Source organism: Ambystoma mexicanum, chromosome 2p (assembly GCF_040938575.1).
Source record: "Ambystoma mexicanum isolate Mex_15411 chromosome 2p, UKY_AmexF1_1, whole genome shotgun sequence".
NCBI classification, from domain to species: Eukaryota; Metazoa; Chordata; class Amphibia; order Caudata; family Ambystomatidae; genus Ambystoma; species Ambystoma mexicanum.
In genome coordinates this window covers 1,232,708,231-1,232,725,585 of record NC_090923.1, presented here as the reverse complement: position 1 = coordinate 1,232,725,585, position 17,355 = coordinate 1,232,708,231, and the positions used below count along the sequence as shown (strand labels likewise).

Genomic DNA, 17,355 nt, shown 5'->3' with positions numbered 1-17,355 from the left:
ATAAGGTATGGGCAGAGATATTTTGTAATACATTTTGCCAGCAGCTTCCCAACACCCTGAACCTCAACACAACTCCCACACCCAAAGGCAGTGGGCACCTGCCATGGCAATGGTGTGAGATTGACATAAAACACAGGATTTTGCAGGATTTTTTGTTTTCAAGCTTTACAAAAGGGTGGCCATGTCTCCTAAAAAGGTGGAAAGAAGGCGGTGCATACCAACAGCAGGCCACTGTGTAGAATTATTGACGTTTGATAAATAGGTTTACAAAGTGTATAAGACATCTTCGGTAAAGATAAAAATGGACATAACCAGGCAGCATAGCATCCTAACTGATGTCAAACAGGCGCAGTGATTTGGAACTTTACAGGCTGACAAGTAAAGGCCTTATTATTGAGCCTAAACATGCCAGGAGCCTCCCTAGCACGAATTAAACACCAGCCTAGGTCTTGAAAAAACGCCCATCACAGACTACAACCAGGGACAAGCAAGAGGATGAGGGAGGTGCTCTTTTGTCTCCCCACAACCTCACATTACTGTACTGGTGGGTCCGTTTGTCAGACATCACCCCTGACTGTGGTAAACTGTCTTCACAGCCAGGCTTCTGCTCAGAAATCCTCGAAATCTCCCGACCCCAGGCAGATGTCCCCAAGCCCCTTTCTATGCTACGTAGAGCGTCCAGGCATGACCCCAGTCATCCCAGGCCGCCATCTTCCAGGGATAGTTCACAAGCCCTGTGTGTGATGAGTGTCTGGGTTTAGTCCAGTGGGCATCCACTTACAAAAGCCAGCAGACTCGGCCAAGAGGTCCAGGATTAAACGGCTGCAAGAAAAGTGAGTCTCCAGTGCCTCCTCGGTCACCTGACTGGGCTTGATGGTCATTAGTGCACAGCGTAGTGGGCCCCGGAAATACTCAGCTCAGGCCCTGTCCCTAGGGTTTGCACAGTGGCGCCTGCTAGGATCCTTCTGTTCATACACTGACGTTTCATCCCAAATGCAGAACCAATGCAGATTGTGGAGAGAGCCATGAAGAAGTTTGTCCTTTAGTTCACGTCTTTGTTTGACATAAATTAAGATTCATTCAAGACTCTCGATTCATACAAATAACTCAGTGTACAAGCCAAGCAGGGCTGATGTGGAGTAACTTTGCTGAAAATGCTGGGGGGGAAGGGGTGGCGGGGCATGACATCTAAAAACACCCTTGTCCCCCCTAAAATTACACCCATGCAGGGCTGGCTGAAGATGTTTCAGGGCTCGCGAAGGCCCATTTCAACATGATGTTTGGGGGCCCACTTGCAACAATTCATGCCCCATGAACATTCAAGCACATTGGAAGGACTTGGAGACACCAGAGCTCGTGCCATACATTACCCCACAATCGTATACCATGAAATGCCTCCCACAGATCAATGCATAAGAAATATCCTATGAAACACCAGTCAGGGATCACATAGATGCTCATGCATCACTGCCACAAACCCAGAGGGCTACATGTCAGAAGGGCCTTTAGGTATTCACAGTCCAGTAGAAGAGTAATTGCTCAAGACGGTCATCACCAACACAATCTTACTATATATGGTAGAAGTTTGCTTTAAGAAGCCCAGTTACACAACATACACTCTGGCACTTCCACTTACAGGTCAGTAACATGCATATCATGTTGCCTAAATAGATGAATATTCCTCTGTTGGGTACAGCAGTCTCCCTCCCCTAATCGGACCACACAGGCAGAGACTCATCCACTTCTGCCAGCCGAAGTGATGGGAGATGACGCAGAGGTACGCAGTGAAGATCAGGTACTGGCTCACCTGATTGGTCAAAGAGCCAATGCCTCACGAACAGGCTGCCACTTAGGAGTGGTTTCAACCTCTTTCCCAGCAGCAGCTGAGAGGGCAATGGGGGCTTGCATCATAGCTACCAGAACACAGGTTCTCTTCTTCCCTGCCAAATGCTCTCTCTCGCCTCTTACTCTTCCAATCCAGTTCCCACCTGCCACTCTCCCCATCTCCTCTTCAGCTAGAAACCTCTGCATCACCTATGACCCTTCTCACACCTTCTATACTTTAATCTCCAAAACTGCAACACTGGCTCACCTCAACCTCCTAAATATTAGGAAAATTAGGACCCTCTTTCCGTTAAACACAGCCAAGCATCCCTTAATCACTCTTGTCTTCTCAAAACTGGACTACTCTGCCAGAAGCCTCTTTGGTCTCCAACTACACTTTCTGTCTTCTCGATAAAATCATTAACTTCCCTACTAGGGCTCTCTTGGAACTCCCTCGCTTCACACCTACTTCCTTGTGCCGTCACGAGGTCGGATGGCTGAAGATACAGAACAGGGCCAGTTTTAAATTTCTTCTCCTGGTTCACAAATCTATCCTGGGTAGGCACCACTGTATCTATCCAACTCTATCCAACTCTACAAGCCTTCTCCTAATCTCAGTACTCCTCTGTGACTATCCTTGTGGCACATTGCCCGCCCCGTACTTCCTCTCTTTCTCTCTTCTTGCTCAACTTGCATGGAATTCTCTTCCCTCGGATATCTGAGAAACTGTCCACACAGATTTGTTGAGAAGCAAACCTCGTCGCCTCCGAGGTACACGCTTAGCCTACCTCTTATCTGCCTTAAAGGCTAACATGTGTCTCTCACACCTAAACTGCCAATGTCCCTCACTTTCTATGCCTCCATTCAAGCACTTCCTCCATCCTGGGCACATCCCTATCAGAGCTGGCCGTACAGCCCACATGTACTAATGTTGATTGCCCTTAACCTATGTATGTTCACCCATGTATTGTCCCTGCTGACTGTTCCATTTACTCCCATCCCACAACCTGGTCAGAATGTCACTCAAACTCACCCCATTGTAAGAAGCTCAATGCTTCAGTCAAATCTGATTTCTTATCTATTGTGCGTTCTTTTGTGATCAAAAGAGCATTGTTCTTCCCAGTATATAAATAAAAATAAATAATTATATAGCTCTTTCTTTGGATGAGAGAAAGCCGCCATTGCAGTAAGAAGGGCATCGCTGGGCAGACCTTTTTTCGATTGAGAGTGGGGTAGGGTTTAGGTCACTGAAGGACAGACCAGCGAGCCAGGCAGCCTCAGCGGGGGTTCAAGCTGTCATATTGTTTTTTTGGATCCCCAAGAGGCATTACAAAAGGCAGGAGGGTTCTTCAAAGGGGCAGTGCAATGGGGGAAGGGCTGAGAGTTAAAGGGGCACACCAGGAGAGGTGATGCCAATGACTAGAGCATGCTTGCACAGATTGTATGGTAGCATGGCACCTGGGAATGTGATGGAAGAAAACACAGTGAGCGGGAAGGGGACACCAATGCTTTTCCCCACACAATAACAGGAAATAAGGGGGCATTGACATTGAGGAGGAGCAGGTACAAAAGAAAAATGGCAAAGGCTACCTTTGGGGGAGTTTATGGAAGCAGTGGGGGTGGGATTGTGGTGTTAACAGGGAGATGGGATGAAGGGAGTCAAATGAGAAGTGATGGAGTGACTAAGACAGAGACGTACACAGTGCTGCTAGTGGGGGTTGGAGTGGAGATGGTGTTGGAGGAGAGGAAAGGACTTCATTTGTAAACCAAGCAACAACAAGGGAAGAGGTAGTGCTGAGGGGCTAGTGAGTTGGCAATTAACAGGTCAGGCCGGATGAAGAAGTGGCCGGGTTCACCCACGAAGTAGTCTAGCTTACAGGACTAGTCAGGAGGCCGAGAAATACACAAAGGCATGAGGATGACAGAGCGAGTTTACTGATGCAGGACCACAATGTTGCAAGTGGTCTGTGAAAATCAGTGAGGAGTGGCACTTGGGTTCACAGTATTCAGTGGAAGGAGGCTAAATGTGTAGTTTCCGATTAGGGACTGGTGGTCTAGTTCCAGGCACGAGGGAGAGACGAAGGATGGGGCAGTGAATGGGGCCACGCGGAAGGTTTGTAATGGTCTGATGTGCAGCCTTCTTAGGTTTGTAATGGTCTGATGTGCAGCCTTCTTAGGTTTGTAATGGTCTGATGTGCAGCCTTCTTAGGTTTGTAATGGTCTGATGTGCAGCCTTCTTAGGTTTGTAATGGTCTGATGTGCAGCCTTCTTAGGTTTGTAATGGTCTGATGTGAAGCCTGCTTTCGTAAGAGGCGAGAAGTGGGTGCAGTGGGAAGCCTGTGGAAGCTCTAGGTCAGAAAGCAAGAGGGCAAACAGTCACATGAGTGCAACAAGAGTGAGGACACCTGGTGGAGCGGACGGTGGGGGAACAGTACCAAGCACCCCGAGTGGAAAGCGGGCCGAGCACTGCAGCTAAGGATGTTTTGCCCACAGAGAACGTGAGGGAGAAGATGGTATGAAAGCTAGTGGGTATGTGTAGACGTGTTAAGGGCAAAGTGCAGGATAGAAGAGCAGCAACAAAGAACTGGACTGGGACTGTAGATGGCATAGTGGAAACCATGGGGGACATTTTTGAAAGGGGAAAGACAGGATGATGGATAAATATGAAAGGCTCTGGCAGATAGGAGTTCACTAGTGTGCCACCGGCCAGTAAAAGGGATGAGAGGACACAAGGGGGGCATGGTGTCAGTTAGGAGAGGCAAACCTCTAACGACTGGCCATGGCAAGGCACTGCTGTCCATTGAGACACACATAGGTGCGATGGGGGAGATGATAGAGGGTAAGGGACAATTATCACAGCAGCATCAGGAGCAAAGGGGATGGATACAGAAAAAGTGGCCCTGATGGACGGTACCCTGCATTACTTGGGGGCATGACAAAGCTGCTGGATGGCAACCACAAAAAGACGGTATCACTACATATTATCCCCACCAAAAATATCGTCGTCTGGAACGGCCATAGGCGATATTTTTGAAGGGGGATAATTTTTGGGGTTTTTAGGAGCGGGGTTGTGGTGGACCCCCCGCTCCTTTAAAAATAATGCAGGGGTTGCGGGGGTGTCGACCGCAGGTTCCATGCCTTAACATCGCCGCAAAAATATGGCGATATTTTTGTATGACGATATTTTTGTATGGGGATATTTACACATGGAACCAAAAAGACAACATGTTGGTAAGGCGAGTTTGTGGGGATGTTTGGGTTGATGTATGGGGATCTGAGGTGCAATGAGGGGGTTAAAAGGGGAAGGGAGCACCTTGGCAGGGATTCCCAGCGCTGAGCGTTGCATTAATAATATGCATGGATTTATCTGCAAATCTCAGATGAATTTCAGAGGTTTGTCATGGCTTCGCTATGAAGAAGAGTTACGCTCGAGGATTAGGGCTAGTTGATGCCATGATGTCAGATTGGTTTCAAGATCTGGTTGCAGTGGCTTCAACATTGCCTGTGGTGGGCCCCATTCAGCGAGTAGCCCGACTGTCCTTGCACGCTTTTTCCAGCTTCTCCAACCAAGAGACTGATGCGAGGGAAGGCATGGTCTGGCACTGAGGGGGATGGGCTTGTTGGTCAGACAACATAAGCACATACACCACATATGCCAGAGCAGCATGACTGCAAACAGTGTGTGGTCAAACATCCACTAATACAGTGTTATGGGTAAAGGGGAAATGGTGGCAGGAGAGTGGCAACATCAGGGGGACTGTTGGGAAAAAGTCTCTGGATAAAGGGGTCAAGTTACAGGGGTGGCTGGATCCCTCTCTGGACAGGGAGGAGTCCAGGATTCTTAGTACAGGGGTCTGGGGAAGGGCAGATGGGCAGAACATGTATTATAATTGCGGGAAGGCAGCAGCTTGTTGAGCAAACGGTTAGAGGAAGATTGTCGAGGGGAGGATTGTAAGGCCATTCTCAACATAACGCTCATGGATTTGATGATTTCGCCTATGGGGAGAGGGCCTAAGAAAGAAAAGGGGGGTAGTTAGGTTGATTCATTACTTTTTGTGGCCAGAGAGAGCCCTTCACTGACTGGATAGACCTGAAGCAATGTGCTGGGTCTGGGGAAGAAATGTGGGCAAGGGACTGCCATAGTTAAATGTGACATCAAGCCAGTTTCAGGCAGAAAGAATTCCCAATGCTGGTGAAGGGATAACATTTTTAGGAAACTGCTATGTTGCCTTGAAACACTTGTGTATAGGCGTATTACAAATGGCATATCATATCATATCATTGCCCATGGGGTGTTCAGTGGCATGTGCCCTATTTGAATGTCCCAATACATTTTTAGTGTGGGATTTTACAAAATGGCCGAACCAGGATAAATCTCAGCACCGTCTGGATGACTTCTTCATGTAGGCAGTTGTAAAGAGCAAGTGGAATACACTCACCTGCCGAGCGACTTCCAGGAGAAGGCATGGACATGCTTCCCACTGGATCCAGAGAATAAGGAAGGTCTGTCATTGGTAGCATCATTCCTGGGTACTGAGATGGAGTCTGTCATAATGGACTTGTGACTGCTGGTGGACAAGCTGATAATGCTAAGAGAATCAAAGGATGGATCCAATTTCTTGCACCAATTGTCTTATGTTTATTTGTAGAATAATGTTGTACAGTGTATAACTTGATGACAAATTTGTCTAAGTTAAATGTTGTTCCTCAGTCCTGTATTTGTAATAACTCAAAAAGTAATCTTCTTGTAATTAAAGTAAATGAATATCTCTTGACTATTCTTATTCCTTCATTCCCTCATCTTCTTGTAGTGAGAGTGAGTCGATATCTCAAAATTAGTCTTATTCCCTCATTCCCTCAACATCTGTTTCCCCGTCCTATGGTTCTAGACTGTTCATCAGGAGGGGTTGTAACACATTTTCAGAGATATTATCCTGAAACTAAATAGATAGAATAGAGTATCAGTGCATATGCTACTAAATCCTGAATTGATATATACATTAAGATTAGTTCAATTGTATTTGAAAGTTAAAGATTACAAGTACTCACTTATGATTAATAGGTAGAACAGTCTCAGTGGACTATATTCAGAGTTGTCCTTAATTGGGCTTGCACTCAATTGATTTTTGTGCTAAGGTCTTCTTTCCTTTATATGCCCAGAATGGCTTGTGTATGCTATACAGCTGTTACAAGTTACAGTTTGCTTGGTCAATGAGGGGGGCATGTCAGGACTGATAGGAATACTCAGGGGAGACAAGCAAGGGTGTGTGCTGGCTCCCCTGCTGTTTAATCCCTACCTGCCAGACCTACCTGCCAGCTTATTGTCAAAGTCTAATTGCCGACCCAAAACAGGAAAAGAACACATCGGAAGCATGCTGTCTGCTGACGATCTGGTGGTGTTTCAGCACACGTATAGTGGTGTGAGAAATATTTTAAATGAGTTATGTGATTACTGAAATGAAATCAAACTTGTGATAAACATCACCAAGACAAAAAGCATGCTTCTACCAGGGAAAAAGGTGTATAAGACGGCAATGACATCTAAAGTGGGCAAGATCGGCTATGTCAAAAGCTATACCTAGCTGGTGCTCGAAATGAGTAATAGCAATCAATACCTAAATATAATAGAGATCAAAACAAGACGGCATGCCAATTAACACTCCTTGGAAAAGTTTCCATTAAGACAGCAAGTTATACGATCCAGGGTATTTTAACACTCTATAAGTAGTGCAAAAGTCCAATGATATCATATGGAGTCAAAGCTTTATCTATGAAGGGCCTTGGTTGGTTGGATCGTTTGGAGGGCATGTTCTGGCGTAAGGCCTTAAGTCTAGCAATGGCAACTCCTATGTGGTATTTAAGACTCGAGCTGGTGATTGCGTCACTAAGCACTCCACTGCTTAAGAAGAGGGGGGCATTATATGTGAAGACTAGAATGACCCAGTAAGTCCATTATTAAATGAGCTGGGGAACAATTATGAATGGGAAGTGGGTGGCTGAGGGAAGAGTTTTGAAAATCTTCACTTAAAGTTCTGTTGAACTATTAACTGGACACCATGGCCTGAATTCTGGACAATCTTTGATTAAAGGCCTCCCGCTTCTAATTTGTGGGATTGGACTAAAAACTACACCCATTTGTCCCATTTTCGTAATTATAATGCGGTAGTACATGTTACACCAGATACATAGAACTACAGACATACCTTCTCCTAAGTCCGAGCATTGCTGTACTACATTTTATGCTGAGTGTTAGAACTAATCAGCTTCCATTACTAACACTCAGAGGCTCGCATTTGGGAATTTCGAGAGAGAGGAGGATATGTCATTTATGTAAGCTACTACTACAACCAGAGACCGGAGGAGCGGTTTACCGACACATGGATTCTGCTCCAATACACAACCTCTAACAATATATGACCAAAGAATCCATCTGTCTCTCTCCTTTAACTCTCTATACCTCCTAAATGACTCAGTCCAAGGACCAAATAGGTGCCGAGCCGGGGTTATTTTAACACATAAGTGAATTTTATTAGAAAATTACACAATAAAGTCATAATCTATCATCACATATAAAAGACATCAAGGTAAAAAAAGTGTGTAAAACCTAGTGCACATTTCTAAAATCACAGTGGAAAATCGATACACAATACCTTAAAAGCACCCTAAAAACACCCTGCCTATACAAATCTACACAACATGTTTTGCATAGGACATGTCAAAAACAATGTGCAAAGCAACGCAATGGTTTGTAGCACCTGAGGGTCCCTAACTTGCAGACAACCTTCAGGAAATTCAAGAATGACATAATTTAGAATTGAATCAACCCTTATTATAGCTACCATGGTCGATACTTAAACCACGTTTGTTATTGTACAATACTGTTTTTAATCACAGTTTATCGACATGTTTCGTTCATCATTTAAATAAACCTAGTCAATGTGAACATCTTCAGGGGGCCTTTGATAGCCTGCCTACATCTATTGAACTGCAACAGTGTTTCCACAACACACATTAGTTGAAGCAAGTCAGTGGGAGCCAATTCAAAACTCCAAATTCCACAGCTAAGAGAGAGAGAAAAAAACACAGAGGAGAGAAAAGAGGGGACAGCAGCGAGAAATAACTACTCATGAATTCCTCTAACTAGGTATCCTTAATTACCTATGTAAGACTTACCGTGATTAAACAAGTATTTTCTGATAACCTTGAACACGGAAGAGGGAGAGCGTCTTTTCAATAGACGACCACCATGCTCCTTTAAAGGAGGAGGAAGAAGAGAAGAGCCAAGTCAATCACCAGCACTCAGACTGATTGTGTCCATCATGTGCACCTAACATAACATACTGGCTCTCTAATCTATGACATTGTGTTGCCTAGAAAAATAGTAATAAAAAGACACTTTCTAAAATGTACAATGCATTGTCAAATGGTCCCATTTCATAGACTACACAGCCACCATTATGGCACACACCTACTATAACATCTACATTACTAATGTTCGGTGTATTCAACCTCAAAAAAAACCTGTGTCGCAATCTGGCGTACCCGAGGGGCCATAACTTCATGCAAGTTCGGAAGACTTCACTTTACGCGGACTGTGTCATTACAGTAATCTAAAAATAAGGGTACGGGTGAAACCATGAGCCATCATCCCTCCGCGTAAAGATATAACGCATGCAAACCCCAGTCGGACTCTCGTGGCCCTGCATCGGGTACCATACAGTCCCACTCACCGACTAGACGTAGGAGTAGAATTCCTCTAGATAAGACTTGCGGTCTTGGTGTGCTGACCATGTCCTCAGTGTCAATTCCGATTTTTAAATGTATCCGGGTAGCGGAGCCAAGGGGGGCATGTTCGACCGTGTGTCTCATGTGACCTGACTGCCGTGTGGGTCGCACGTACAGTCTCTCCCCGCCACTAGCCTCGATGGCAACACGGGCTGTTATGACGGGGTATCAAATGATTGACAGTGAGTCAGACCGGTGCAACGGTGCCCGGAACTCAAAAAAGTGAGTAAACTAAACCAAGAAACTACTGTCTAGATGTAAGTACTGTAGTGCGAACGGGGCCACGTGTTATATGTAAATGGGCATTAGGCTTGACTCACAGTACAGATCCTACACTACAGTGAAGTGGTTTAATAGTTCCCTAAGCAGGAACTGTGTTCATCATGCCAATTCGAGATGAGGATACATCACCGATACAAATTTCAATTAGTGTCAAAAGGGATGCCAAATGTGCAGTCCAAAAACACAAGAGCTGCCTGGCCATCCGACACCAAAAACAACGTGCTTAGAGGTTTGTTAAACATTATGTTTCCAATCATCCTGCTAATTTAATCCTATTTCTGCTGCCTTAGTAAGAAAAATGAGCCATTGCTCCTTGAGAAACGTTTTTTTGGTGTCAGCTTCACTATTTTTAGTTTTGTCCAATTGTTCCATTATAACAAAGTGGTTGGCCAGTGGTGCCATCAAATGTTTCTTTTTTAAGCAGCGTCTGTGTTCGCTGATCCAGTGTTTAAATTTTTGCTCTGTCATCCTCATAATAAATAATTTAGGGCATTGACACCAGATTGCGTACACCACATTTGCAGAATTACAATTCGTAAATTGAGTTTGAACCCATGGTCTAGCGAGTCCTAACTCATCCACATTTACCGCAAGATGAGTGTCCGGTCAGGGTAGGGTGTCCCGAGGTCTTGGTAATGCTTTTCTTTGTGTTGTTTTTTAAAGCAATGTCATTTTTAGTTAAAAGATCTTTCAAATTAGGTGCCCTTTTGTATGCACATGAAGGATATTTAAGTGGGCCTTCGCCTCCTGTTCGGATTGACAATTTTTTTTGATTATCCTGGTTATTTGATTGGTTTTGAAGGAAAAAGTATTCACAAATACTATTCCAGTATTGGTACTAGTCTTCGGACGATATTCGAGGACTGCTTCCCTGTTATTGTTGGTGGACCTTTTCAAGGTTCTCCTTACTATTTTCTTCGAGTAGCTCCTCTCTTGTAACTTGAATTTCAGTTTTTCTGCTTTTGCCAGAAATTAACTATTAAGTGTACTATACCGTTTAAGCCGCAGAAATTGCCCAAAGGGCAAATTCTCCCGTGTATGTCTGGGATGTCAACTCTCAAACCTTAAGATAGCATTTCTGTCTGTGGGTTTATTGAATGGGCTGATTTTTAATGCTTTCTCAAGTGGGTCCACCCAAATCTTAATGTCCAAAAAGTAAATTTTGTTATTACCGTGTGTGAAGGTAAACTTCAGATACTGATTCTGTAGATTAATCCATTGACAAAATGTAATTCCAAGAAAGAATCTTCTGTACCTTCCCATATAACAAGGATATCTTCAATAAATCTCTGCCATAGTGCTATTTTAGAAAAAAATGGATTGGTAGCTTGATAAATATATCTTGTTTCAAAGTATTCCACGTATAAATTAGCTGCTGTGGGTGCCACGGGTGACCCCATTGTAGTGCCGTGGGTTTGATGGTACAATTTCTCATTAAAGCAGAAATAATTCTCGGTAAGTGCCATTACGGTACACCTGAATACAAAGCTGTTGGCCGTGGTGCCGGTTGTTCTTTTGGACAATAAGACTTCTTCTAAAACATCTAGAGTATCCTTTTGCGGGATGCATGTATACAGTGCTACAATGTCCAAGCTGGCTAACAACTGTTTCTTCGGGTCAAAGCTCATGTTCTCAACACAGATGATGGCCTCAGTTGTATCTTGCATATACGAGTACATATTCAGAACAAAAGGTTTAAGATATTTGTCTGCAAATTTCGACAATGATTCCAGCAGCGAGCCAGTGCCCGAGACTATCGGGCGACCTGGTGGATTACTCATAGATTTATAAATCTTTGGTAATATATAGAATTTGGGAATTGAAGGTTTAGATACACATAAATATTTGTATTCCTGTTTGCATATCCATTTTGCTTGAAATGCTTTCTCCCCCTTGTTATGAATTAGAATAATGAGTCTTTCTGTTGGATACTCACTAATTAGTGAGTAGAATGAGTTGTCAGCGAGTTGTCTGTTACATTCCGAGATGTATGTGGATCTATCTTGTAATACTACCGCACCTCCTTTGACTGCCTTTCGTATCACAATTGTTCTATTTCTATCCGTGTTTGGAATCTGTCGTATCTTGCGGTGGGATTGGGTTTGTACTTAGATAAGTTGACTAGTAGGGGTTGTTGCTCCTGGTTCTCCTCTCTTCTTGTTCCCATTTGTTTTTCCAAAAAAGAGACCGAGGCAGAAGTCTGGGGTTGTTGTTGCTGAGGCAGGGGTTGGCCTGAATAAAATTGATTGTTAGCTCCACTGTGTTTCTGGGGTCGTCTATTCCTATTGTTGCCCCTTTGTTGGTATCCGCTACTATTACCACCATCACTGGAACTCCCTGAACTGTATGATGTATATCTCCTTCCACTTTGTCCTTGTTGGCCTTGTTGGCCTTGTCCTTTCTGATGTAAATTGGGTGGCACATATCCGGCTTTAGTATATTGAAATGCCCCTTTGTGCGTAAACTGTATTAAATCCTTCTTCATCCGTGTTATGCAGTCCTTTGTACAACATTTTTTGAAGTCAGGCATTTCTCTTGTTATTTCATCAAGTCGTTTTTTTATATGTTTCAATTGGGACTAGTTTTTTAATTGCCTCCTCCATTGCTGTCTCCCGTTATTTTTATTGACATCTCCCGTGCTGTATCAATAATCAATATAACTCAGTCCCGGCCGCACTTGTTAGATATATAGCTCCACATTAGTACAAACTGTCATCTAAAAACAACCAGGGTTCGTTACGCACGACGAGGCCTTGAGGTAAAGTACCCGAACGCAAACATTCGATCATAATTGATCCGTGGAGTTCTGTTATAATCAATTTTTTCATTATTTGTACAAGTTCGTTCCAATTGCTTAAGTTGGTTACCAATAGTCCTTCACCTTCCAAAAAGAGGGAAGCTTTAGCCAATAATTCTTCAATATATTTGTCATCATAGCTCTTAGTTTTGTCTGACGCCATTTCAAAATTCAGTGCTGTAGGTCCCGTGTAATGTCCACACCACGTGCCTAGCTTCAAAGGAGGTAACAACCTCACTCAAAACGTCCCTTCTATACAGACATACCTTCTCCTAAGTCTGAGCATTGCTGAACTAAATTTTATGCTAAGACTTAGAACTAATAAGCTTCCATTACTAACACTCAGAGACTCGCATTTGGGAATTTCGAGAGAGAGGAGGATATGTCATTTATTTAAGCTAACCGACCAATTGGAAACCGCGAAGCATGTTATGACCAAGTGAAAGGTACTTGCCTCGGTTTATATGTGTTTATTAGGAGAGGGGTTGTATAATTACGATACAATCAAATCAGAGTCCGTTTGGGTATACTGCCTAAACTCCAAATCGAATAGGTTGCACATGGCACTTTACTGGGTTTGGAAACCCGTGGGAAAATGTTGGAAATCTCTTGAACCTCTGAAAGTAGGATATTGAAGAGTGAATGGACCGAGGAAGATGCATATAGAATGTAAAGAAATCGACTGTCAAACACATGTATTGATAAGTGTGGAATTGTGAAATATGTTTAGATATGTATTATTAGATTGGGAAACCTTTTACGTGTTTTTAAATACTTAAACATTTTATTTGAGTAATTTTGCTACTTAAATGGTTTACATGTTTTATAAGAATAATATGAATTGTCTTTGAAAGGGGTTTCCCTTTTTAGTATTATTCAGTTTAGTATTACTAATAATGTGATGCGATCGAATGTGTGTATTTATTGGGACTTGATTTAACTAAAGAAAATGTTCATCTGTATTTAATATATCATATGAATCTTAATTGTGTTAAAGTTCTTTTGAACGGTTAACAAATAAAGATATATAAATAAATAAATACATATAAGGATCCCAAGTCTACCTAGGTATTTCTGGCTTGCAGAGAACTCATAAGGCGTGTTTTCTTAAAGTACACATTGTCCTATTTTGCAGTGTAGCACAATGGTATAGAGGTTTTCCCCTCTAGGTCAATGGTTCAAGCCCACTTTGTTTGAAAAGGCGCTGCAGGGAAAGTGATGGCAAAACAGGAAAACTCAGCAGATCTTTTGTGACCGTGAAAGGAAGTGTTACAGGTGGCACGATGCCTGCAGACATAGTTCCATCGTTCAGCAGTCACCCCTGCTCCGGAAGAGTGGCACACTGCAGAAATGTATAGCAGGCAAGCCTGCCAAGCCGTTTTCTGTGCATAAAAAGAAGCCTTCCATTTCCAATGCTTGCGGCTCAGCGCTTCTATGCATTTATACTGTTACCCCTGGCGCTCTCCATCTTCACGAAAGCAGGTCCTTTGCACGAGGGATTTTGGTTGTTTCCTGGAAATTGGGAGCCCTTAGTAATAGTCCGTTTGTGCATGCGTGCGCCTTTGTGTGCGTGTGCACACGTGTGTGTGAATACACGCTTGTATATGTGTGCGTGAGTGTGCACATGCGTGTGTGTTTGTGTCTGTGTATATATGTATATTCACATGCTCTGACCCCACCACTCTCATTCAAGCCAATGCATTATTTTCCTTATTTTAAATTGTATGTAATACTGCAGAATGCCAATGAAGTGGAAAGGGTCATGATGTACCTAATTATATGGAGCTTCCCCTAAACGTTCACATACGCACAAGATTAACTTTAGATTCTATCAATGGACAATGAAGAGATACTTTCACAAGACGCATGAGCCCCTGTTGCTTGTACTTTTATGGGCATCGTTAAAGATTGTAGGTCTCTGCATTGGCTTCTTGAGAGAGATACATTTTTGCCACGTGACTTAAAAAGTATATGGAATCTGGGAGGAATTGGTAGCCTGACTAGGACTCGTTTGGAGTTCAGGAAATCCGACCAGCCTACCCTTTGGGATTAGACCGGAGCAACTGGGTTTGAACACTCTTCTCCAGAGAGGAGCGTGCAAACTCCAGGATTCCCATGTAACAAGGGGCAAAGATGCACGAATGCCAACTGGCATATCGCGCGGGTGTAATTGTAGATGGTTCATGATATCATCAAAGGCTGTTTTTAAACCAGCGAAGAAGGCTCCCTCCTTGAATAATGACGTCCCTCTGCTTTTGATTTGCCTGACGAACATTAACATAACAAGAGCTCACAGCAGCCCTATGGCAGAACCCTCAGGGCCGAGGATCACAACAAGAAAGCAGCACATAGGCAATATAAAAAGGACGTTTTGGAGCCATGACTACTGTTGTGGCCTACCCAATAAACAGGCGTGGACAGGTAGATTCCAACAGGGCCTTTATTGCCAACTTCTATATAAATATGTATATTGCTGCTTACTGTCCTTTAGGGAAGCAGGTGTTCATCTGAGTGGGATGATGCTTGCAGAGCAGATGTGGTGGCTACAGGCTGGAGCTGGTCCAATGTCAGGAGGAGCGCTGGGGCTCCTTTGCACTCAGAATGCTTTTTGCAGGAAGTCACCATCTCACGTCATCTCGCGAGAGGTCGGGCGCGACTTCCCGCGCGGTGTGCTACTATGCATACCTCCTTTTGTTGAGCAAGAAAAAGTAATTCCATCATATAGTCTGCAAAACGTCCAGGTCTTGTCCTTTCTCTTTGCGGATGAGTTCCTCCTGCTTCTCCCTCATGAGGAGACGTTTCCATCTCTGCTGTTCTCTCCTTGCGTACCTCACCTCTCCGTGGGCTGTCCCCTTCTCGGGCTTAAATTCCTTCATACTGCTCTGTCTCCTGTTCAGGCTGCTCGTCAGCTATCGACCTGTCACCTCCATTAGCCCTCTCATCGCTGCCTTGTTCATGGAGTGCTGGACTGGGCGCTTCTGCTGTTCTGTTTTCATATAGAGCTACCCATTCTATGTTCGATCTCCTCCCATCTTGGGTGCGCACATGATTGGTCCCTCGCTAATTCACTCTCACTGGTCGAATGAACTTGGATCCTGTCACGGGGTATCTGTGTGGCAGTTTAATTTTGATAAGGTCGCCTTCTTGGACAGTACTTCGCTGTGGAGCTCTCCTCCTGTCGTTCAATGTGTTCATGCACTCTTACTTCTCCTCATTCCCAGACTAAATCTTCCATGTTCACTGTGTCATCTTGCCATATTTTTGACAGCCATGGCGGGACTAAAGTGGACGCTGCATTGCGTCCTCTGAGAAGGCAGAAGTGATATGTTTGTGATCCCATTGAGGTAAGACGATGGGCCGCCACAGCCTCCTTAACTGTGCTATAAGGGTGCAATCCTGCTGCTGTGGCTAGTTGCATGGCCCCTTTGATAAACCTGTTTGTGCGTTCCACCAAGCCATTTGCTTGGAGATGAAACAGGGCCACCTTTATCTGGTGGATGTTATTTTCCTTCAGAAACATTTCCATTTCTCTTGAGACAAGCTGGACCCCATTGTCTGTGACCAATTCCTTTGTTAACCCATCTCTTTGGAAGCTATTATTGAGGATGTCCGATCATGGTGGGTGTAGTGATGTCCGGGACAGACTTCACCTCCACCCACTTCGACAGGTAGTCTACTAACACGATCCCATGCTTGTGTTCTGGATCCATCAAATCTAGTGGGCCTATAAAGTCCAGCCCTATTTTTTGCCATACCCCTTCCGGCCCTTCCGTTGGGTGTAATGGAGCTCGTCTGACTTTGTGTCTTTTATCGCTGTTGAGGCTTTCATAACACCTTTCTGTCATTGTTCTAATGTCCAGGTCCATACCAGGCCACCAGTATGATTCTCTCACTCGGCTCTTCGTCATGTTGCTGCACAGGTTTCCTGCGTGGGCCCTACACATGATGGCTCTCAGTGTCACTGGTGGGATGGCTTGATGGCCTCTCATTAGCATCCCATAATGTTAAAAAATCGCATCTGATACCTTCCAGTACTGACGCAGGCCTTCAGGGATCGCCTTCTCGACCGGCCAACCTTTTCTGACCCAATCTGTGACTTGTTTTGTCGTGGTATCTTTAGCCACCTTCTACTGCCAATGATTTTCAATCATCTCCAGTAATTCCTGGTTCCTGAGGTCGCCTAGCAATGCAACTACGCATTAATCTTTGAGAAAGCTGGTCACTATTTCTTTACGTTTTGGCAACCTGTACATGCAGTCTGCCGGGGATTTTTTCGAACCTGCGATATGCTGGATCTCATAAGTATATTCTTCCAACTTCGCTTCAATGCGGGCCAGGTGGAGAGTAGATGTTCGGGTACCTCCTGGACTCAGCAAGTGTAGGGGCTTCTGGTCCATTATCAACTGAAACTTTGTGCCCCACACATATATTCAGAAGGTGCCTACCGTCCATTCACATGTTAGCATCTCCTTTTCTATGGTGGAGTCATTCATTCTGCTTGTGACAGTACTTTCAATGCAAATGCCCCACATCACCTTTCTTCTGAGTCAACGTGGCCCCCAAACCATTTTACTTAGCTGGTAAGATAGCTCAGTGGGTTGAGCACTCACTCCTGTGATGTGTGTGTGATTTGCGGGTTGCAGGTTTGAATCCCAGAATGGCCAACT

General features: G+C 44.2%; 1 protein-coding gene across 8 annotated transcripts in view; it reads right to left on the bottom strand.

Annotated features, from left to right (window-relative positions):
• The window catches only part of SLC29A4 (solute carrier family 29 member 4), a 301,784-nt gene that overhangs the window by 229,974 nt on the left and 54,455 nt on the right, over window positions 1-17,355 (bottom strand). For 2 of the 8 annotated variants that reach the window (XM_069645524.1, XM_069645526.1), the window contains one exon: window positions 8,998-9,076. The exons of the other annotated variants lie outside the window; for them this stretch is intronic. The gene's annotated coding sequence lies outside the window, so the exon portion shown is untranslated. The remainder of the gene's footprint in view (window positions 1-8,997; window positions 9,077-17,355) is intronic. 8 annotated transcript variants of the gene reach the window in all.